The sequence below is a fragment of the Osmia bicornis genome, unplaced genomic scaffold (genome assembly GCF_907164935.1).
Source record: "Osmia bicornis bicornis unplaced genomic scaffold, iOsmBic2.1, whole genome shotgun sequence".
NCBI classification, from domain to species: Eukaryota; Metazoa; Arthropoda; class Insecta; order Hymenoptera; family Megachilidae; genus Osmia; species Osmia bicornis.
The window spans coordinates 123,567-147,568 of NW_025791064.1; positions in this window are offsets into that span (position 1 = coordinate 123,567).

Sequence of the window (24,002 nt, forward strand, 5' to 3'; positions counted from 1 at the left end):
CTCCCGTTGTTCCCCCCGGCCAGTGCTAGTCCTCGGGGACTTTAATGCCCATGCGTCACTTTAGGGGTCCCCGAGGACAGACGCGAGAGGCAGGGCAGACGTAAATTATGCGGCGGGGCTAGGACTCCACCTGCTCAATGTGGGGTCCGTTAGCACCTGCGTGCGTGCCCAGGAGGAGTCTATAGTCGATCTGTCTTTCGCTACTCCCCTGGCCGCGCGTATGGTGCAGAGATGGAGGGTGGTGGAACAGGCGGTCACACTTAGTGACCATCTATACATCCGCCTCGACCTTACCACCACCGCCCGCCGCCCCTGTGGACCACCACCGCTACGATGGGCGCTGACGAGGATGGACGAGGACGTGCTGATGGCTGCAGCCCTCGCTCTGGCCTCGCTGCCAATACCTGCCGGGTCGGTCGCGGACATTAGGGAGGAGGTAGAATGGTTCCGGGGAGCCATGAAGGCGGTGTGCGACGCCGCCATGCTCCGGGCCAAGAACCGCCCCAGGCGGGCCGCCTACTGGTGGACGGGCGAAAGTGGTGATCTGAGACGAGATTGTCTCGCAGCCCGTCGTCAGTGGCAAAGGGTCCGCAGAAGAATGACATTCCGCGACCCAGCGAGGGAGGAGGATCTGTACGGACAGTACCGAGTTTTGGAGACTGCCCTACAGGCAGCCATCAGGGAGTCTAAATCCCGGGCATGGGACGAGCTCCTAGGCGCTCTCCAGAAGGACCCATGGGGGCGCCCATACAAAATGATGATGGGCAAGCTTAAGCCCTGGGCGCCCCCGGTCACGGAGAGCCTCTACCCCCAGTTTTTGGGACGGGTAGTCGACACTTTGTTCCCTCGAGAGAGGGAACACACCCGCCCCCCGCCGGACCACGATGAGGTGGATTGGTCCGACGAACTGGGGGTCACGGAGGAGGAGCTGGCCGGGGTGATTAAACGGATGGGGGCCCGAAACACTGCTCCGGGCCCCGATGGCGTCCCCGGCCGTGCCTGGGTGAAGGCTCTACGCGTCCTCGGTCCGAGATTGAGATGCCTCTTCAGCGCCTGCATTAAGGATGGAGTCTTCCCAGAACAGTGGAAGACGGGGCGGCTAGTCCTCATCCGGAAGGATGGGGGACCCGCCGACAGTCCCTCGGCCTATCGGCCCATCGTGCTGTTGGAAGAGGTGGGGAAGTTGTACGAGCGGATTCTGGTATCCCGCCTCGTCCAGCACCTGTCCCAGGAGGGTCCCGACTTGGCCGAGTCGCAATATGGCTTCAGGCGGGGGCGCAGCACTATCGACGCAATCCAGTCGATGCGCTCCCGCTGCGACTCGGCCACGTCCCGGGGCAGGGTGGCGTTAGGCGTTAGTCTAGACATCGTCAACGCCTTCAACACCCTGCCTCACGGGACGATAAGGGGGGCGCTGATACGCCATAACGCGCCCCTCTACATGAGGAGGATCGTCGGCGACTACCTCCGGAACAGAAAGATTGTGTACAGCGGCCGGGATGGCCAGATGCAAGAGAGGGACGTGGACTGTGGCGTACCCCAGGGATCTGCGAAAGGTCCCACACTTTGGGACCTGGGGTACGACCCGGTCTTGCGGGTCGAGCTCCCGACCGGTGTGAGCCTCACGTGCTTCGCAGATGATACGCAAGTGTTGGCCGTCGGTCGGGGGTGGAGAAGGACTAGCCGCCTCGCCGAGATTGGCGTCGCTGCCGTTGCCACGGGGATCCGGCGGCTGGGGCTTCAGCTAGCTCCTCACAAAACCGAGGCGATGTGGTTTCACTCGCCTCGGCGTGGGGTTGCGCCACCGCCCCAGTTGGTGGTCCATGTGAGTGGAGTCGACGTCCAGGTGGGGAAGCACCACAGGTACTTGGGCCTCCACCTGGGCAGCCACTGGCGCTTCGAGGAGCACCTCGGTCGTCTGTCCCAATATCGGGGGCCCAACGAGAAGGTTCGCCGTCTCTACGTGGGGATCGAGCGGAGCATGGCCCTCTATGGTGCGCCCATATGGGCGAACGCCCTGATGGATTCCCGGCGCAGCCAGCAACTGGTGCGCCGGGCTGAGAGGAGGATAGCCATCAGGGTAATCAGAGGTTACCGCACGGTCCGCTACGAGGCGGCAATAACCCTGGCGGGGGTTGTCCCCTTCAAGTTCCAGGCGGAGGGTGACACCAAAGTCTCCTGGCGTGTGCGTGCTCTTCGTCTGGACGGGATCCCGCCAGAAGAGATGACCGAAGCTGTTGCTAGGATTAGGCGCCAGGCCCGGCAGAGAGCCCTGGGTCGGTGGCGCCACGAGCTCGTCGAGAGCGGCGCCACCGCCCAGCGCGTAGCCGGGGCGGTCCTTCCAGTGCTCAAGAAATGGAGGGACCGCTGCCACGGAAGGCTCACATTTAGGACCACTCAGGTGCTCACCGGACACGGTTGTTTCGGTGAGTTCCTGCACTGGATCCGGGCGGAGGGGACGGCAGCATGCCATCACTGCGGGGCGGGGCGGGACACGCGCAACATACCCTCAAGCACTGTCCAGCGTTTGCGCGGGCTCGTCACGCCCTGTGGTGCGAAGTTGGTGGTGATCTCCCGCCGGCGGCACTTGTCATAGAGATGCTCGCCGGCGAGAATCAGTGGAGGGCGGTGACCGGTTACTGCGAAACGGTCATCGCCCTGAAGGAGGAAGCGGAGCGGGGTCGGGACAGAACCGACCCCATCCGCAGAAGCAGGAGGGGGCGTCGTCGGGGGAGACCCCCTGAAGGCGTCACCTGAGGGAGATGCGGCGGTGGGCCGTGAAGATGTTACATACCAGGCCCACCGCCCCCAACGGGGAGAAAAGGATGGGGTGAGCACCCTCTCCACCTGAAGAGGAGTTCTGTGGGGGGACACCAGTCACCCCCTGGAAGAGAAGCACCGGGGAGGGGCGAACGCGCCTCCCCCAACACCGATCGCGCGGCCCCGCGAAACTTATGCGGGGCCGCATGGGGGCGGGGCTGGGGCCTCGGTCCCTATGGCACGCGGCCCGTCATGGGGTGTGGCCCCCGATGGCGGCGGAGTTTGGCACGTAGGGGGAGGGCCAAAGCTAGACCCTGCCCCGAGCAAGGCGGCGTCAACGCACCATGGGTGTTTGGGCCCCGATGTTGTTCGTCAGATGTCCCGGGGCCCCCCCCCAACACACAGCGTAGGTAAAAATTTTAGCCGGTAAAAATCCGGCACTACCCTCGGCTCCTCCCCAGGACGGCTGGGGGCGTCTTTCGAAGATTTCCCCCACGTAAGAAAAAAAAGGTTTCAGGGCGCATGATGCAAAATTGGAGGGTGGCGGCGAGGGAGACGCTGAGTGATCATCTATACATCACCTTCAGCTACTCCCTCCACACCGCCCCCAGGCCGGCGCGTGGCCCGCCACTGCGTCGCAGGGTGCTGAAGAGGCTGGACAAGGACATGCGGATGGCCGCAGCCCTTGCCGGGCCGGTCGCGGACGTTGAGGGGGAGGCCAAGTGGTTCCGGGAGGCGATGACCGCAAGATGCGACACCACCATGCCCCGGGCCCCGCGCCTGCCCCCCGGAGGGCGGTGTACTGGTGGTCGGGCGACATTGCGGATCTCCGATCCGAGTGTCAGCACGCCCGGCGCCAGTGGCAGCGCGCCCGAAGGGCTCGAGCCCGCGACCCGGCGAGGGAGGATCTGCTGAGGGGCACATACAAGGTCTTCGTGGTAGCCCTGAGGCAGGCCATCAGGGACGCGAAATCCCGGGCGTGGGAGGAGCTCCAGGGCTCTCTGGACGAGGACCCGTGGGGTCGCCCTTACCGGATGGTCATGGGCAAGCTCCGCGCATGGTCGCCCTCGGTCTCGGAGAGCCTGGACCCCCAGCTGTTGACGCGGGTAATAGACACCCTCTTCCCCCGTTCCGGGGGAACGTCACGCCCGCGCCACCAGCAAGGACCGGCGGAGCCCGTCGCCTGGTCCGCCGACCTGGGGGGCACAGGGGACGAGCTCGACGATGCCGTCAGAAGGCTCGGGGCCAAGAACACCGCCCCGGGCTTGGACGGCATCCCCGGCCGCGCCTGGGTTATCGCGTCCGGCGTCCTAGGTCCGAGGCTGTGCCGCCTCTTCAGCGCCGCTTTGGAGCAGGGGGTGTTCCCCTCGATTTGGAAGGAAGGGCAGCTGGTCCTCCTCCGAAAGGACGGACGGCCCGCAGATTCTCCCTCTGCGTACCGGCCCATTGTGCTGTTGGACGAGGTGGGAAAGCTCTTCGAGCGTGTCATCGCAAACCGCCGCGTCCACCACCTGTCGAGCGTTGGCCCTGATCTGGCCGACATCCAGTTCGGGTTTCGCAAGGGTTGCAGCACCATCGACGCTATCCAGCGGGTGCGCACCCTCGCCGAGTCGGCCACGTCCCGGGGTGGGGTGGCGCTGGGCGTCTCCTTGGACGTTACAAACGCGTTCAACACCCTGCCCCGTGGGACGATACGGGGGGCGCTGGTTCACCACAACGTCCCCCCGTATCTGCAGTGGATCATCTGGGCCTTCCTGGATGGAAGGTGGATACTGTACACGGGCCGGGAGGGTACGCTGCAGTGGAGAGAGGACGACCGCGGAGTGCCCCAGGGGTCCAAACTGGGCCCCCCCTTATGGAACGTGGGGTAAAACGCGACGCGGCGGGTGAACCTCCCGCCCGGGGTGTGGGCCACAGTATTCGCAGATGACTACTACCTGCTGGCCACCGGGCGGGACTGGTTGAGGACCTGCCGTCGTGCCGAAGTGGGGGTCGCCGTCGTGTGAAGAGCGATTCGGGGGCTGGGTCTGGCGCTGGTTCCTCACAAGACCGAGGCCATGTGGTACTTCGAGCCTCGGCGTGGGGTAGCCCTTCCGGCCCAGCTCTGGCTCGAGGTCGACGGGTGCCGGATCGTGATCGGCCGGGGTCTTCGATACCTCGGCCTGTATCTCGACAGCCACTGGCGGTTCGATGTTCACTTCGACCGCCTGGCTCCCCGATTGGAACAAGTGGCGACCAATCTTGGCCGCCTGTTGCCCAACCTCGGGGGGCCGGGAGTGAGGGTTCGCCGCCTATATGTGGAAATCGTCCGGTCCATAGCCTTAAACGGGGCTCCGATATGGGCCGGCGATCTGGCGGTCAGCAGGCACAGCTGCACTCTGCTGCGGCGGGTGGAGCGCCGGCTGGCCATCAGGATCGTGCGGGGCTACTGCACGATCCCCTACGAGGGGGCGATTGTCCTGGCGGTTCTCATCCCACTCCGGTACCAAGGCGGAGGTCGAATCCAGTACATACTGGTATTCGCGAACCCGACGCCAGGCCGGGGAAGACCCACCTGGGCCGACGATCGAGGAACACCGGAGCCAGGCCCAACTGGTCGCGGCAGAAAGGTGGCAGAGATCCCTAGCAGAGGGGCCTGCCGCCGGAAGCCGCGCCGTCGGGGCGGTCCTGCCGATGATATCGGAGTGGCGGGACCGCGGCCACGGCGGCCTGTCGTTCCGGGTCACGCTGTTGCTCTCCGGACACGGGGTGTTCGGGGTGTTCCTGTGCCGGAGGAACAGGGAATGGACCCCCCACTGTTGGCTCTGCGGGGCGGTGCATGACACCGTACAACACACGCTGGCGGAGTGCCCGGTGTTTGCGGTGGCCCGCCAAGCCCTGACGGCAGAAATAGGGGAGGAGCTCTCGCCGGCAGGCGTCGTGAGACAGATGCTTGACGGCGAGACAGAATGGAGGGCCGTGACCACCTTCTGCGAGGAGGTCATTGCCCTCAAGGAGAGGTCCGAGCGGGATCGTGAATGTTACGATCCCGCTCGGTGAGTTCGCGGACGTGGGACGCGACGACGTCGCCAGGATCAGCCGCCGTAAGGGGCGCGGGGGGTCGATGGCGGCTTTCGCTGTTTGCCCTCCACGCGCGACGGATGCGGGACGGGGTAGTGTAGCGGGAGGGCGCGTGTACCCTCCCGCCTCCTGGGGAGATTTTACGGGGGCGTTTATTGTGGGGGTGGGAGGGGTCGCGGTGTTCCCTCCCGCCCCGGACGAAATTAGCCCGGAGGGGCCTTTCCGTCCCGCCTCGGTGGGGCCGGGTGACTCCGGGCGGAGAGTGGCGATTTCACTTCCACGTTGGGAGTGGCGCTGGCCCCCTCAGGAGGGGTGCAGCGGAGCCGAGGCAGTCCCCCTGGAGGGCGGCCGGCCACGGCTCACCGCAGCCCACAGGGGGGTGACTCGGCGGGCCGCAGGCGCCCTGTTTGGGCGCCATTGCACGCGGACCCGGGGTGTAGCCGGCGCCGGAAGCCGGCGGAGCGAAGTGCTGCGCCTGATCTTCCTCACGGGCGGGCGGGGGGTTGCTCCTCCCCGTAGCCTGTGAGGAGATCGAGGCGCGGGGACTGCAGGCGGTACGGGCTGGGGTCCCGGCCGCCATTGCACGCAGGTCCCCCGCGATGCAGCCGGCACCGGGTGCGACACCTGGTGCCTGCTGGGGGAATTGTTACATCCCCGGTGAGGTGCGCCTTCAGCGCACGGCGGGGGAGGCTCCGGAGTTATAGTAATCAGGTCCCGGAGCCTCTGCCATACGCCAGAGGAGGTCGCCGTGGGGTTTAGTCAGTAGGAATCTGACACTCCCCCGCTGCCCTCCCCCAGGAGCGCAGGGGGTCTTATGCAAGATTTCCCCACGAAAGAAAAAAAAAGGTTAGGTTAGGTTAGGTTAGGTTGCAGTCTCGTGCTGGCTGCCAAGCTGGCCGGACGTGTCGTTCGAGGGTCCCGTGGCCTGCCAGGCATCTGGCGCTGCGGGGGTGCATCGTTCTTTGTTTCCTTGATTTTTCTTGATTTTCTACAACTTCTTCGGTTTTTCTTCGGTTTTGCAACATCAGTAATTCCTACGATTTCGCGACCTCTGCGGCCCTTGCTGTGCTTCGCGGCGCCTCACGTCTATGTGGATACTAAGTGCTAGGTTATCTTCTTTGGTGCATGTGTGTGCGCGTTCTTTTTATGTCTCCTCGTAATCTGTGCGGTTCTATAAGTGTTACGGAAGTGTACCAGTGATACGAGCTCGCTTCACTAATGTTTTACTGCAAGCGTGCTTTGCGGTTCTATTTCGTGGCTGCGACGTACATTCATCGAGGACCTCGAGTGTTATGGGCATTGCTGATGCAGCCTCCTTATCTTGGCGACTGGTCCACCCTGATCTGCCTCACCAAATCTAAATTGACAGCTACCCAACCTGACTCACGAGATGAGAACTGTGACATGAGGTTTTGAGAGAACCAAAGGAAGGTTACGTGCTGTTGGCGAAATTCCCCAATTCTACGCCGAACGGCGAAGTTGGCCACGAAAATACTTCGTTGGTGCGTCGTTACCGATAGCGGCAGCACCTCTCGGGCCCACTTTGTCCACGCGGTCCCCTCTCCACGCGGAACCGGCACGATCGACGCCATGATCGATTCTTGTTCTTCTTGTACGATCGCTTGGCGTGAGAACACTTGTTTCGCAGTCCACGCTATTTTGTGCAAGTACGCAGTTTTTCTTTCGGCCCACGCGACGCTGATAGTTCAGCCCGCGCATTTAGTTGCTTTTTACTTATTGATTAACTTAGTTACTGTTAGCCTTTCGCCCACGCAATTTGTGTACCTTAAATGGTTTTTCGGTCCTCGCAAACCATTGGTGTTACGCTTTGTAAATAGTTGTATAGTTTCAGACCACGCTTTACTCTTGTAAATACGTCATTCTGTAAATACTTTCTGTGTTAAAATATAACTGTTTGTTACCGTTACTCAGGTGTGTTGTTTCTGACCGCGCTGACCGCGCTAAACACGCAACACGTGCACTGCTGCCATTGTTGATGCTGCCTTTTATCTGGACGGCTAATCAACCCTGATTTGGCATATCAATCAAGTTTGACACCTTCTCAGCCTGTCTTACGAAGGGGCAACTGCAACACACATTGCGAGCCGCCCACGGTTGTCATAATGGTATGTCACTCCCGCACAAATAACCGAAGGAAGGATAAGTTTGAACCAGGAAATTTTAATTTCAATCCCAGCCTCAACCCTAGGCTCAATTTCAGCTTCATACATTATAAACTAATCAAACGCAAACACAATTGCATAACCTAATTCAAACATAGTTTGCTCTCTGTTAATTACAAACCGGCGATGGCTTCTGGAAGCTGTCGTCTGCTCACCAAGTATCGGGCTCTCTGTCAGAAATATGCAAACGATTGTGCTAAACCCTCATGTAACAAAGTACAGTAATCTCTCTCACATTGCCCGTTAGGTAGGAATTGAAAGTGGGCAACTTGGGAAGACTAGAATCGTTTTTCCAGCCTCGCAGTTCGCCTTTGTAGTTTGCCGAACAAAGAAAAGGACAGCGAATAAAAGAGAAAGACAGAATTAGAGTCGGGCAAATGAAAGATTTAAAAACCAGTACTACATATAAACTTTTTTATTTTTAACTTTTTTAATATGCAATTACTTTTATCATATTGGTGAGACTTTTGCGATTAAAATGAGACCAAACACAATATAATTTGGATCACGTTTACTTATCAATACCTATTAGGTAATTCATTTCATCATTGCTTTAAATGAATTACAAGAGCGAATTTCTAGAAAAAATACACAAAATATTTGTACACATTATCTGTTGAATACGTAACTTGTGTCTGAATAATGTGGAAAAAGCTTACATTCGAGGGACAATGCGGTGGTACAGCCTACGTTTTAGGGACAATGTGGTGGTACAGCCTACGTTTTAGGGACAATGCGGTGGTACAGCCTACGTTTTAGGGACAATGTGGTGGTACAGCCTACGTTTTAGGGACAATGTGGTGGTACAGCCTACGTTTTAGGGACAATGTGGTGGTACAGCCTACGTTTTAGGGACAATGCGGCGGTACACCCAACGTTTGATTTATAAAATATATTGATGTATAAAATATAATACATGTTTACACATGTGAGTTATTTTTTTTTTTTTTATTAAGAATGTGAGTTATTTAATAAGCCTTCATAAATAAATTTAGTCCGAATTATATCGTGTTTGGTCTCATTTTAATCGTAAAAATCTTGCCAATATGTTAAAAAAATTTGTAAATAGAAAAAAGTGAAATTAAAAAAGTTATATTCCTTCATTATAAATTACTAAGACTCGACCTCTCATCAAAAGGACCGCGTCGCGTGTCACATTACATACATCACACGTTTGACTGACTTCCATCGAGATAACATAGGCGCAGAAGTGATGTATACATAAGCGTAGAAACAGCGTAGGGACAATGTGAGGCGTCCGTCAGTATGGGTAATGTGAGAGACATTACTGTATAGCCTAAATCTATGAATGCTTCTTTCATATCTCTTACATCTCCTGTGGCACTATGGCTCGTCTGTCCGACCAACTAGCAAAGTAGAGAACTGTATTAATTGAATTGAACTCCCTTTGGAGGCGGGGATTGTAGAACCCGTCCCCAGCTTCCTTGGCCCGACGTCGTTAAAAATGAAGCAAAAGGGGTCGCGCGCGAAGTCCTTATTATAGCTAACGGCGGGTTTCACGTGCATGGGCGCGACTTGGCCACACTTCTTGGACGTTGACTGATGGCTGATCCACTGAACTGTTTTTATCATCACCCGCAAGCGGGCGGCGGAATTCGCTCGTCGCTCGTCCGCATGTTTCTCCCATCTCTCGATGAGGCGCTTCGCCTCCAACGAGTGGCTCACGCGGTTCAGGTGATCTCTGACCTGCTGAAGTCTCAATTATACTATAACTTCAATTGTGCAACTGCTTGGGCAAGCAGCTAGGGAAATAACCAACTGCGATTACCGGCTCATCAACGGTTGAATCCATCCAATCTTAAATCTAATTTCTAGCTCACATATGTACCTAAAACCAGAGTACGAAACCTCTCATAACTCTAATGTAACCTTTCACTCTGCGAACATCGTTTCTAGCATTCTGTTGATCCTAAATCCTGAAATAGTGATCAGCAGCCTATTTTGTGAACTTACATTTATGGCCCCTTAGCTTCAACTCCCACGTTAATACAAAACTCAATTTACGAATCCCTCTCAACTTCTAATCACTAGTATAGATTCATAATTATGAATTATGAATTATCAATGCTAGCTCCCTGTTGTCCTTAATTTGGAAATGTTGAACTATAACATACCCTTCTATGCAAACTACATTCTATCAACCTAAATATAATTGCATTTCCTGCGCTGCAAGACTGTCAATCGGCAACCTCAACCTCCAGGCTCATCACGTTCGTGTCCTGGTTCTTTGCTGGGCTATGATTTGAAATATGGAATTGAATTTCCCCTGGAGGCGGGGGGTACAGAATACGTCTCCAGCCTCCCTGGCTTGTCGTAAAAGGCGACTAAAAAGGGACCACGCGCGGAGTCTCTCCAGATTGGCGCCTTCAGGCCGTCGTACACGGACGCGGCTCGCTTGCAGTTCTTCTTACATCGGCCGATGGTCGTCTCATCGACTTAGTTCTGGACATTACGTGCGAGTGGGCGACTTAATACGCTCATCGCCCGCCGGTGCACGCCTTTCACCCGCTTGACGAGACGATTAAAACTTCTAGCTCTCACGCCTAATTTTAAATCCAATCATGAAAACTCAACTCTAATACATGCTTCATTGTTCGAATACCTACCTATCTTCCTAGCAACGCTTAATTTTGAGAAAGATTCGCATCAATTGCCTTCGCGGGACTGTATTAATTGCCTCTTAATTTTATTCTTATGATAAGTTCATTCAAATCTACGACTGTTCTCAATTCTCAATCATAATACTAACATAGTCCTTCAACTACGAATCATTGACCCTGGTTCCTTGTCAACTTTAGAATTTTTGACTATTTCAAGATTGTTTCGTAGCGGAACGCTAGTTTTAAATTTCGCCGGAACTATCCTGACAAGGATATGCAGGAAGATTGTGAACAAGGTAGTTTAATAAAGAATCGAAATTTGTCACTCAATGATAACACAAATCACTTTATTAGCTCCGCTTCCGCGATTGTAGTTTCGATAAGCGTGTAACTTCCTCGCGACACGTTGAAGGCGAAACGAATATTAGTTTTGCGTTTTAGGAGTCGAGCAAGCGATAAACGCGTTGATAGAATTAAGCGAGACACGTGTACGACGTTCGATGTTTTGAACAAGAGTGATCCATCGATCACCTACAGGCAACGCGATCACGCGTGGCGCCAGGATCGAGGATTTTGTGACGTCATTCACGGACGAGTTAATTTGTCAAGCGGGATTCTTAAACTAAGCGAAATTAATGAATAAAATTAAATCTTGACCTAACTGTCGTCTTAATTTACAACCTTAACATACCGCCCGCCTCGGATGTGCGCATCCGACGACACAATCAACGCAAAAAAAAATAACGATACTTAATCTAGTGACAGCCGCCCGCCGTCGCAGAGCGAGTCGACGGCCGTGCCTCGCTGGCATTTCCGGAATCGCAGGCTTCGCTTTCGTTTATTTCTATTGGAAGAAAGCACAGCTTTACAAGTGGCCGTTTAAATTCCGAGTTCGCCGTTTTAACCGTGACAACACGGGTTACATTGTCCGCTCCCGGATGGCATTTTATAATCCGCGCGAGTTCCCACTTGCACGGAGGGGCAAGCGGGTTTCGAAGGAGAACAATCCGACCGACCTTCGCAAGGTTGTTCGCTGTGCGCCATTTCGTACGTTGTTGCAACGTGTGAATATAATCCGTCGACCATGCCTTCCATACACTTTCGGAAAGTTTCTTTAATAATTGCCAACGAGTTAGGCGTGTATCGTGGACATCGAGAAGCGTTACTGACGGAACTGCTGTAATAGCGGTTCCGATCAGAAAGTGACCAGGCGTCAGCGCTGTATAATCGTCCAGATTGTCTGAAAACGGTGCTATTGGGCGTGAATTCATACATGCTTCGATTTGACATAACACCGTGGTCAACTCCTCAAAAGTGAGGGTGTGAGCGCCGATAACACGTTTCAAGTGCTGTTTCATACTTCGAATCCCGGCCTCCCACAGTCCACCGAAATGCGGAGCGGACGGGGGAATGAATTTCCATGCGACTTGGTCACCCGCAATTTTATTAAGAAAGTTCGGATCGCGTGTTGCAGCTCTGAACGCTGTGGTCATCTCTTTGTCGGCACCTTGGAACGTCGTTCCGTTGTCGCTGTACATAGTGACGGGCAAACCGCGACGAGATACAAACCGATCATAACAAGCGAGGAATGCATCGGTTGAATAGGACCCTACTAGTTCGATATGCACCGCGCGAGTGGTCATGCATATAAATAACGCAGCGTATGCTTTTACCGATTTATATCCGCGACCGGGGTTCGCTCGAACCAAGATTGGGCCCGCATAGTCCACGCCACAATGTATAAAGGCTCTTTCTGAGCGAATAACGCGTGCTGACGGAAGATCTCCCATTAATTCCGACGGGATTGTCGCACGCTGTCGAGCGCATGTGACGCATTTGTATAAAACTTGGCGAACAGTAGGACGCGCTCGTATAAGCCAGAACTCTTGCCTCAATTTCGACAACGTTAATTGAGGGCCTGCGTGTAATAATTTCCTATGCAGATGGTCTATCAAGAGGGACACCAAAGGATGAGATGCAAGGACGATAGGATGTTTCATTTCTTCTGTCATTGCCGCATGACGAAGCCGCCCGCCAACACGAATCAGACCTTCCGAATCGAGATATGGGTTTAGTGAAATTAATTGACTATGTCGCGAGAGAGGAAGGTTATTCTGCAAAAGCTGCACCTCCCCCGGATGGACCATTCGCTGGATATATTTTAACCAGAAGGTTCGTGCTCGGTGCATTTCGCTTGGGAGCAACGCGTTCGGAGTACAGCGCGTCTCCTCTGAAACTTCTTCAGATGAAAGAAATGATCGACCAGGTATGCGAAGCGACTTAATTTGATAAATGAAACGCAAGATGTACGCGGTCACGCGGATGAGTTTGGTCCAACTAGAAAATCGCGTGGCTAAATCCCATGGTTCAGGCGAAGAAATTGCATGAAGAGTTACAGCGCTACGTTCCTCCAAAAGACCTGTTGTTTCGAGCGGCGGTATGTCGCCAGGCCACGATGCTGATTGCAATTTAAGCCAGGGCGGGCCGGACCACCATAATGAGTGGTTGATAAGCAACGGGACGCTCATTCCCCGAGAAGCACAATCAGCGGGGTTGTCCTCTGACTGGACATGGTGCCATTGACATTGTGGAACAAGCTCGTGAATTTCCGATACGCGGTTCGCGATAAATGTTTTCCATCTGGAAGCGGGTTGATGAACCCAGGCGAGAGTAATAGTGGAATCCGTCCACCCATGCAATTCGCATTTGATATTGCCGAAAGATGTTCGTATAAACGCCATCAGTCGAGCGAGAAGCAAAGCTCCACATAATTCAAGTCGCGGAATAGTTAGCGATTTGAGCGGAGCCACTTTGGATTTTGCTGCGAGCAACGATACGACGACATCGCCATTGTTAGTGGCAACTCGAGAGTAAACTACTGCCGCATAGGCATGCTGAGAAGCATCCGCGAAACCGTGCAACTCTATTTTCGGGATCCGCGATTCGTGTTCAATCCAACGAGGGAGATTTATAAATCGAAGGAGAGGAAGCTCGGTACAATAAGTTTTCCACGTGTGCTGAAGCTCGGTTGGAATGGGATCGTCCCATTCACACTTCTGCAACCATAATTGCTGCATCAAAATTTTAGCGACAATGACGATGGGAGCCGCCCATCCGAGCGGATCATACAATTTCGCGATGGTCGAGAGAATTTCCCTTTTCGTTGTCGGAAGAGATTGGTTTATGGTAATATCGAAACGGAACGCGTCCGCTTCGGGATTCCAATTAATACCGAGGACTTTCAAATTTTCATCGGGCAGCAGTGGTTTACTTGTAGCGTGACCGTGATCGAAGGGATCAATATCTGCAATTAATTCGGGACAATTACTAGCCCATTTTCGCAAAGTGAAACCGCCTCTTTGTAATAAGGCTATCACGTGGTCGCGAGTTTGACGCGCTAGTTGTGGATTATCTGCACCGAACGCGCAGTCATCCACGTAAATTTGATCCCGAAAAACCGCTAACGCAAGGGGATACTTCGTTCCTTCGTCTTTTGCAAGCTGTTGCAGAACGCGTAACGCGAGATAAGGCGCGGGCCCAGTACCATATGTAACGGTCAAGAGCTGAAAATGGCGCAGTGGATCCGACGGTGAAGATCGCCACAGAATTCGTTGATAATCAACGTCCTTGGAATTTACGAGGATCTGTCGGTACATCTTAGCTATATCTGCTATGAAGACGTATCGATAAAGACGCCATCGAAGCATCACGGCAGGTAAGTCAATTTGTAGTTTCGGACCGATTAATAAGTGATCGTTTAAAGATTTACCGTTTGTCGTTTTCGCAGACGCATTGAAAACGACTCGAAGACGCGTAGTCGTGCTGTGTTCACGAATGACCGCGTGATACGGGATGTACACAGTTTGAGCGGATGGAACCGGTGACGAGTCTGTGACCTCTACCATATGACCCAGTGCCTCATACTCGTGCAAAAACTTTGAAAATTCAGTGAAGTGTTCCGTTTTTCGTCGGAGACGATTTTCCTGCCGTAGAAACATAGTGGTCGCTACGGACAGTGAAGGCCCTATATCAATTGGAGGTCCTTCGACAAACGGGAGTCGCACTATATATTGCCCATTAGGAGCTCGAGTATGCGAGCGCTGAAAATGCTCTTCGCATTGCTGTTCGGAAGGAGAGAGACGTGTGACGGACGGTAACTCCTCGATCTCCCAAAATCGTCGAAGTTCCATGTCTAAGTTCGACGAAACGTTACAGTGAAAAGTCGCAATGGAAGCGGAGGATATGGATGATGACGATGGAACGGGACCAGACAGAATCCATCCCAATGTAGTATTTTGGGCAGTGGGTTCGTTCGTCGTACCCTTTCGTAAACCATCTAATAGGAATACGCCGTACTGATCAGCGCCAATAATCATTTCAATAGGATCCGAACTAAAGGGATTTTCATCAGCTAAAGCAAGATCGCGAATGTGAGAGAGCTTGACGTCAGCTGTGACGCGGTTTGGTGTATAGCTCGACAACGAGCGTAGAACATAAGCAGTCATGGAGTATACGGACTCAGTTTTACATGAAGCGATAGTGAAAGTTGCCAATGAACGACAAGAGATGGCAGTGTTACCGATGCCGGTAATACAGGCTGAGACACGCGAACGCGGAATTCGTAATCGTTGCGTCAGATTCTCTGAGATTATAGAAACGACTGAACCTTGATCGAGAAGTACGCGAATCGTTTCTGAACGACCCGATGGCGATCGCAGTTCGATTCGTGCAGTTGCAAGAAGGACTTGTTGCGTAGCAGTAATTCGCGGTACAGAACAAGATGTCAAAGTCGTCGTTGCAGGATCATCGGCATTATTCGACGATGACGCACCGTTTGTTGACGAAGTCGTTTCGTTTGTGGACGCTGTCGACTCGTCAAAATGCAACAAGGTATGATGACGTTTCTTACAAATAGTACAACCATGCAGGCTCGTGCATTTCCGTGTAGCATGGTTCGGGCTTAGACAATTTACGCATCGATTTGCCCTTTTTACGAATTCGAAACGCTGTACTGCGGATTTGGTTTTAAACGACGAGCATTGCCCGAGCGTATGATTTGCTTTACATAATTCGCAAGCACCTTTCGCAATAGCGGCTCCGTGTAATGACGCGGCGCGTGAACGATTCGATTTCGTGGTTGACATTTCGGCGTTTCGAGCGGTCGACCCTGACGTGGATGATCCGATAGATTGTAAAGCGCGTATTCGTGATTGTAGAAAAGTATCCAGAACGCTAAATGTAGGGCATTGAGTATCGTTGCCCAGTTGCAGCTCCCAAGCCTTACGCGATGCCGAATCTAATTTTTTTGTTACAAAAAACACTAATAGATCGTCCCACGTTTCGACGGGACGTTTGAGATTTTTTAAAGCGTTAACTGCCATATTGGCTTTGTCACGAAGGTTTCGAAGTTGATCGGCCGACTCGGAACGAACTTGTGGTAGGTCGTACAAAGTATTTACATGCGCTGTAACTAATAGCCGCGTGTTTTCATAACGCCCGACCAAACGATCCCACGCGAGTTGAAATCCCGCCTTGGTTATCGCAATGTTCGTAACAAGATCCGCCGCTTCTCCTTGTAAACATGATAACAAATATTGAAATCTAGAAACGTTTGACAGACCTTGGCGTGCGATGATCATGGCTGAAAAACGATCTCGGAAGCTCTCCCACTCACTGATGGACCCGGAGAATTGCGGCAGATGAAGAGGAGGCAACCGATCCTCATGGTTGTTGGATTGATGGACAGCTTCATCTGCTAGACGAGTCGTTGAAGTACCGGAAGAGCCAGCAGCCTCCAACTTGGAAAGAATTTCCGCCATGAAGTCCGACGTGTCCAGATAGATCTCGTGCAAGGCCATGAAACGCTCCTTCGTGAAATAATCCAGGCTGGCGCGCTCAGCATCCGTTGCGGCCCCGCTAATCTCCTTGTGTAAAATTTTGCACTCGGCAAAGGATTCACTAAGCCGTTCCAATCGATTTCGAACGACAGCAACCGTCCACTTGTTTTTGCCTATCTTTTTGAAATTGTCAAGGGTACGCTCGACAACACGAGCGAGTTCGGTTTGTTGCTGTAGTAGCGTTTTAAGGTCACCCATGATGAGCGTTCACGTGTTTTTGTCCTTGACTTTGAATGTTCAACGGCTTAGTAACCGATATTTAACACCGAATTGTCTTTATTTTATCACGAATTTTCTTCTTTTTCTCCACAATTCACTGCAATCCGGCTCGAAGGACCAATGTTTCGTAGCGGAACGCTAGTTTTAAATTTCGCCGGAACTATCCTGACAAGGATATGCAGGAAGATTGTGAACAAGGTAGTTTAATAAAGAATCGAAATTTGTCACTCAATGATAACACAAATCACTTTATTAGCTCCGCTTCCGCGATTGTAGTTTCGATAAGCGTGTAACTTCCTCGCGACACGTTGAAGGCGAAACGAATATTAGTTTTGCGTTTTAGGAGTCGAGCAAGCGATAAACGCGTTGATAGAATTAAGCGAGACACGTGTACGACGTTCGATGTTTTGAACAAGAGTGATCCATCGATCACCTACAGGCAACGCGATCACGCGTGGCGCCAGGATCGAGGATTTTGTGACGTCATTCACGGACGAGTTAATTTGTCAAGCGGGATTCTTAAACTAAGCGAAATTAATGAATAAATTAAATCTTGACCTAACTGTCGTCTTAATTTACAACCTTAACAAAGATTGCGTTTCATCAATTTAATCATAATTGCATTTTGCACAGCATGATTTTCAATTGATGACCTCGAGTTTCAGGCGTATTAAGCTCGCGTCTCGACCCTCTCCCGGACTCCGATCCGCGGTTGATTTTCCTTACCGTACTCCCCGTGTGGGCCCTTCCCAACTGCTATTTGCCAAAGGTGACGGAACTCGTTAACCCGGCTTCGGACAGCCTGGCCTGCATACTGCACCCATTAAATTTTTAAGTCGGATTTTGTATGGCTTGGCAAGTTGCCCGTGCGGAAGTGCTCCTTCGCGGCTCCCCTTCCTCCCTGATCTCGCTCAGCGTGGCCTCACGAGTACGACTTCGCCTCAATTTTCCAGACCCGCGAATAATATACTTGGCATCGATTGTGCCGATAATGATCAACTCAATGAGTGAACCCTACCTTCGAACTTCTGTGTATGTGCCCTATTTTATGACACGAGTACAGCATTCCTATTACTGGACTGGGTAAACACAAATATTAAGTTATGATCAAGCAATAATGCCTGCAAGGCGTTCATTTATTAATAACATTCTACGTAACTCTTTACCTTCCCTTACAAATGTTTTCTTGACATATAAATTCACAGATAAACTCGCAGATACAATAATACACATACTAAACTCACATACTTACCTCACATACTCGCAAACATAATTAGGTGGTCGGGTTGAGTACGTGCGTGCGTTTGGCTTGCCCTCACTAATGCCATTAATTTCGCCGGTCAGGCCTCACCGGCGCCCACGGCCACCCCTCGCCCGGGATCCGCGTGTGCCGCGGGAGTGACGGGAGTCTCGCCGGCGGACTCGACGAGGCACCATTAACCCTGCGCGTTCTCTTGCTCTCTCCACACTCTCCTTTTTGGTCATCACCTCGGTTACAAACGATATAAGAGAGCGTCGCCTTCGTCTATCCAGAAGACAGCTTGCAAACGATTCTGGAGTTACCTGCCCTACCTCCAGGTATAGAAGTATTCGTTGCACTGCCCAACGATCACACACAAACACTGTGTGGCACGCATCATCGTCCACTGGAGGATCGCAAAACCAGCAGCTCGGGGACGGACTTCTTCCGATCCGATGGAGATAATGAGCAAAGCATCCGTGACCTGTCATCACCTGCGCCAGATTATAGGTTAAGTAACGAGCTCCATTGCTCTCCAACCACGCCTCGATGTTGGGAATCAGCCTGCGAGTCCAGGCGCCGCTCTCCGAGGTTGTCCATCGAGTTTTCCAGCGATCAAAGGTGTCACATTCCACCACCTGCGGCAGATTCACGCGCTCTTCCGGGTCCTCCGCCTCCTCGTACCCATACAAAGCGGCCCTGGCCCTTATTAACAAGTCCCACGGCTTGCAACCTGACAGCGCGCACAATGCCTCTGATGAAACGGTACGATACGCGCGTGTGACGCGAAGTAACCCCAACCGCTGTGTCGATGTCAATCGCTGTCTCACACATCCGTACTCCACCGCCTCGCTCCATACCGGAGACGCATACAAAACTATAGATTCTAGCACTCGGTAATACAACAAACGCGGTTTCGGACCGCATCCTCGTGGATTCGGTAGCAGCCACGAGAGGTGCTGCGCTACTTTCACTGCCTTCTCACATACCCGGCTCATTTGACTATGAAAGAGTCTGCTATTACTGAACATCACACCAAGGTACCTAATCGAGCGCGATGTCCTGATTATCGCGGCCTCGTACGATAGTACAAGTCCGTCGGATACGCGCCGCCCAGTTAAGAGCACTGCTTCAGTTTTCTCTCTCGCGAGAACCAGTCTCTCTCTCTCGTACCACGCCCCCACCACACGTAAGGCATGTTCTGCCAGCTCGCGCACTCTGTCTAATGACCAGGCTACTATAAGCAGCGCCATATCATCCGCGAAACCCACGGTTGTCACGCCTGGTGCCAGCAGCACTTCCAGCAGCCCGTCGTACGATAGGTTCCACAACAGTGGTCCCAACACTGATCCTTGTGGCACCGCACCAAATACAGCTGCTTCCACCCACGCACCGCATGGCGTCCGGGTTCCCACTCTTCCCTCGCTTAAATAGCTACGTAACATGTCCATTATTATCGTCGGAAACCCACAGCGCTCGGCTGCAGCCAGGATGCGGTCCCAACGCACTGTATTAAATGCATTTTTCACATCCAGGGTAATTAGCAGACAGTGATTTCGCCCTCTGCGCGCACGATCCCACTCCGACATGACCACCTTCATCGCCTGATGAGTTGATCTGCCGTCCGTGAACCCAAATTGACGCACCGACAGCCCTCCAGACAGCCGATCGCTTCTAGCATCAACACGCGCAAAGCATATTCGAAACACTTCCCCATGTCTGACAGCATGCAAAGCGGTCGATGGTCGGAAAGGGAATTACAGGCTATCCCGGCCTTCCGTATTATAGCCAGATGCCCTACTTTCCAAGCCCGTGGTAAGTATCCTAGCCTCAGACAAGAATTGAAAAGGGCACAAACCCAGCCGGATGTAGTGTTACGCAGAACGTGAACGGCCTCGCCAGGGATTTCATCTGGACCCGGAGCTTTTCCTTTATTCAACATCCCCATTGCGTACCTCACATCTTCGTTCGTGAACACGTCCCCCTGGCGCGAGGTGCCCCCCCTGGGCTTCAGCATCTCTTTCTGGTGTTAGGAGGAACAGCGCTTGACCCTGCGGCTACCCCCGCGATCTCGCGTGCGTTGAATGCCGACGACGTTGACGCTCCTTCCTGACGAGGCCGGATCAATGAAGCCTGCGCTGCTTCTTCTCCTCTTGCTTCGTCTTCCTCCTCTTCTTCTGCTGCACTACTCCTTGGGATGGCAGCCTCTTGTCGCTCCTGCTCCACCACGAAAAGCGCGGACACCGTTGCGTGGAACTCCTCTCGGTTGAGGCGAACCTGGGGCGACTTCCCCTTCAGACGATTCATGACCGCCTTGTAGGGTTTCCCCAACGGATCTTCTTCGATAGTCGAGACAATCTCACTCCACGATGCCTCTTTAGCTCGACGCAATGCCAAGGATAAGGCACGTCGGCTTTCCAGCATCTCCATGCGATACGGGTGCGCCTGCTGTCGTGCTGCCGTCGGGCTCCGGCGGGTCACCTTCTGCCAGCGGTGGCGGAGACGCTTTGCTTGGAGACAATGATCTGCTATCTCCTGGCTCCACCATGGTACAATTTGTATTTTCCTCCTCTTGCGGGTCGGCAATGGTGGACGGGTTGACTGAAAGAGCGTCTCTAACTCCTCAATCACTTCATCAATTTCGGCCACGGTGCACAGCGGCAGCAGCGCGGACTGTTCCGATGGACCGGCTGCTGCAGCTCCTCTCTCTTGACTACGTTGAACTGTTGGATCCAGGGATCCTGGCATCGGTAACTGGCCGCACACTATTTCCCTCCACGCCTCCATGTCCGGGCGACCTAGCCTCGCCTCCCAAAGAGAATCCTCGGGCGAACCAATAGCCTCTGGTCTCGCTTTAAATCGATGAATAAGATAGCGGTGATCCGAACCCGAATAGCGCGTGGACACTGTGGACCTAGATATTCGACCGTGGAGGCTGCGGCTACACGCAAGGGCATCGATTCGAGAACCCACGCCACCACGCTCGAATGACGGGCCTCCTTGACTTGCCACGGGCATCAGCCCTGCTTGCTCGATCAAATTCATCATACGGTGACCGCGTGAATCCACGCGATCTGATCCCCAGTGCGGAGAGCGGGCGTTGAAATCCCCGCCGATTATAATCGGTTTCCTAACACCTGACAGACATGTCGGAAGATCCCGTAATTGACCTTCCAAGCTTTCTATAGTCAGTGATGGTGAGAGGTCACAACTCACTATCACAAACTCGCGATTCTCCAATGCCACGCATCCGTCTGTCTCATACACCTTTCTAGTCACCCCCATGTCGCAGCTAGGACGATTCGTATACCACACGCAGGCTGAGCTGCTCCTGTCCTGATGCCAATTCGGATGAGGATTAAACGGCTCACTGATGACGACTATATCCGCGCGAAACTCGTTCACGGCCTGCCACAAGAGATCCTGTGCCGCGCGGCATCTGTTTAAATTGATCTGCAGTACGGTGAACACAGACATGTTTTCCTCTTCTCTTTCTTCATCGGCTCGGAGATTTAGCAGCACAGTAACGTAGCTATCGGTACAAAAGGAAACGGGCACCCTTAGGTACAAGCATCTACATTTAAGTCGAACTGAACTGACATGGCAGTGATCAGCACTTACTGCGACTTGTAACGGCAATGACAACCCCGGTTATGACCCTCACGGTACAAGGATCCTAAACCACAGCAAACAATGAGTAACATGGGTTCGGAAAGCGAAGCAAATGACTTATGATCTATAACTTAAATCTGAATCAAAAGGGGGAACAGAAAGGAAGGGAAAGAGAATAAGAGAAAGGAAGGAAAAAGGGAAGGGAAAAAAAGGGGGGAAAGAGGGGGAGAAAAGGGAACAACTGTAGCACGGAAGGGATTGTTTCAACTGACTCGCATCAATCTGCGTGCATCGCCCTCCCTCTCCGCCCTGCCCTATCAACTTAATTCAACTCACGCAACGCAATCCAAGGATCAAGCGGGACAGCGGGCTGACCTGACCCGACTTAGAAACAAGTCATGGAACCACTCGACAACGTGAAGCGAAGTCAAGCCAAGCCAGGATTTAACTGAATATATTTAATTAATTAAGCTGGTCAAGATCGAACTAATTCAATCAACTTCATCAAGAGTAAGGATAGAACTAAGCAATTAGTATCAGGACACCGGCAAACCGAACAGCTATTTACAGTCGGCATTCGGCCAATATCCAGCATGGTTGACAATCAAGGACTAACCAGCTACGTATTAATAGGAGCAACGGCAGCGGAACTAACACCAACATCAGCAACAATAGTAGTGTTTAAACGGGCAGGCTGAACAAACAAGAATGGTGCGATAAACGTTAATCGACAAATGATCACTCAATACTTAATTACTCAGCGATGCTTGTCGTAGGATGACTGATAGTGATCGGCTGCGTCGCTCTTCCTCTGTTTTACTCCTCGTTCCTCTTCTTCTTCACCCGCCTCTGCTATAGACGCGTTGGCGCGTGGGCGTTGTCGTCGACAGCGGGTCCTTTTCGCTGCGAGGATGAGCAATGTGCTGTGGTGTGCTGTGCTGATCTGCTGCGCTTAGTTATGCACAATAACCCCTCACTGCACCACGGCGCACGTATCGACACACGCGTATTGCTCCAAGCTTCAATTCGGAGCACCACAAACAGCGCGAAATAGCGACTTGCCCAGTTAGAAATGTACTAAATGAAGGCCCCTACGAGGTGCCCCAATTTATATCCAGAACGGCCGGCAATCGTTATGGCTGGGGGAACCTGCGAGGGGTAGTCCCTCACCCTTGAGCCCCGCTTTCGAGACACGCGCTTCGGCACACTCTCCTCGCTTTCTCGCCTCCCCTCGATCGAAGCTGGGGTCTCGTGGTCGTCTTCAACAAAGCCCGGCAACCCAAAACTTACCAAGCCTTCGATGAAAGGACCTAATCAAGTCAACATTAATAACGTGAATAAATTACAATTAAATCAATTGCACTCACTGATCAATAACGGTCAAGGGTGTTGACTTAATAAACCATAGACCAGACTTTCGATTATATCAGATCCTATTTGCTGTGGAAGTATAGAATCAAGCATCCTTACTGTACACATCTGCTTTTACTTTTAAACTTTCAGTTTGTATGTGTTATGTTATCTTAATTAAAGATTCTCAGAACCTCCTTAATTTCAAGTACAATTCTTCTCCATGATCACCCATTTTAGCCTCCCCATAACTTTAATTTTAAGATAACGAGCATTTATTCATCTACATCGCATCCGCATAAATTATATTTAATTACTTTTAGACTACGATTCCCGCGATCAACTCTACCCTCAATTTAAATTCAATTTAAAATCCAAATCCAGAATTCCTCCCGGTTCTCAAGTCCAACATTAACACAATTTCACAACCCCAAATCATAAAGCTTAATTTGTCACTAATCTTAAATCCTGGAAACTTCTAGCTCTAACACATTTACTGTGGAAGACTACATCCCATCCTCCCCTGGAGGCGGGGGGTTACAGAATACGTCTCCAGCCTCCTTGGCTTGTCGTAAAAGGCGACTAAAAAGAAATTGCGCGCGAAGCCCCTTCAGATCGGCAGTATCGGACCCTTTGTACACGAACACGGTTCGTTCGCACCCCTTTAGACGCCGACCGACGGCTGACCCATTGACCCAGTTTCGGCCGCTACCTCCGAGCGGGTGACTTAATCCGGACGTAAGTCGTCCCGGATAAGCGCTAGGCTGCCGATTTCTAAGTTCTCCCGGTAACGACGCCATTTCGGAAACTGTTGGAGATGCTGTAAGTATTCGCGTCTCCATCTTTTCCAGAATTGTGCTCGCATTTGTGAGATTAACCGCCAGCGTGTGTGAAGTGCAGTGCAGGGTTCTTCTGGCTCTGGGGGGACAGTGGTTGGTTCCCCTATCAAGAAGTGACCCGGTGTCAAGGCGGCCAGCTCAGAAGGATCTTCAGATAATGCGTAAAGTGGCCTCGACTTGAGGCACGCCTCTATCTGACAGAGGAGAGTTGTCAGTTCCTC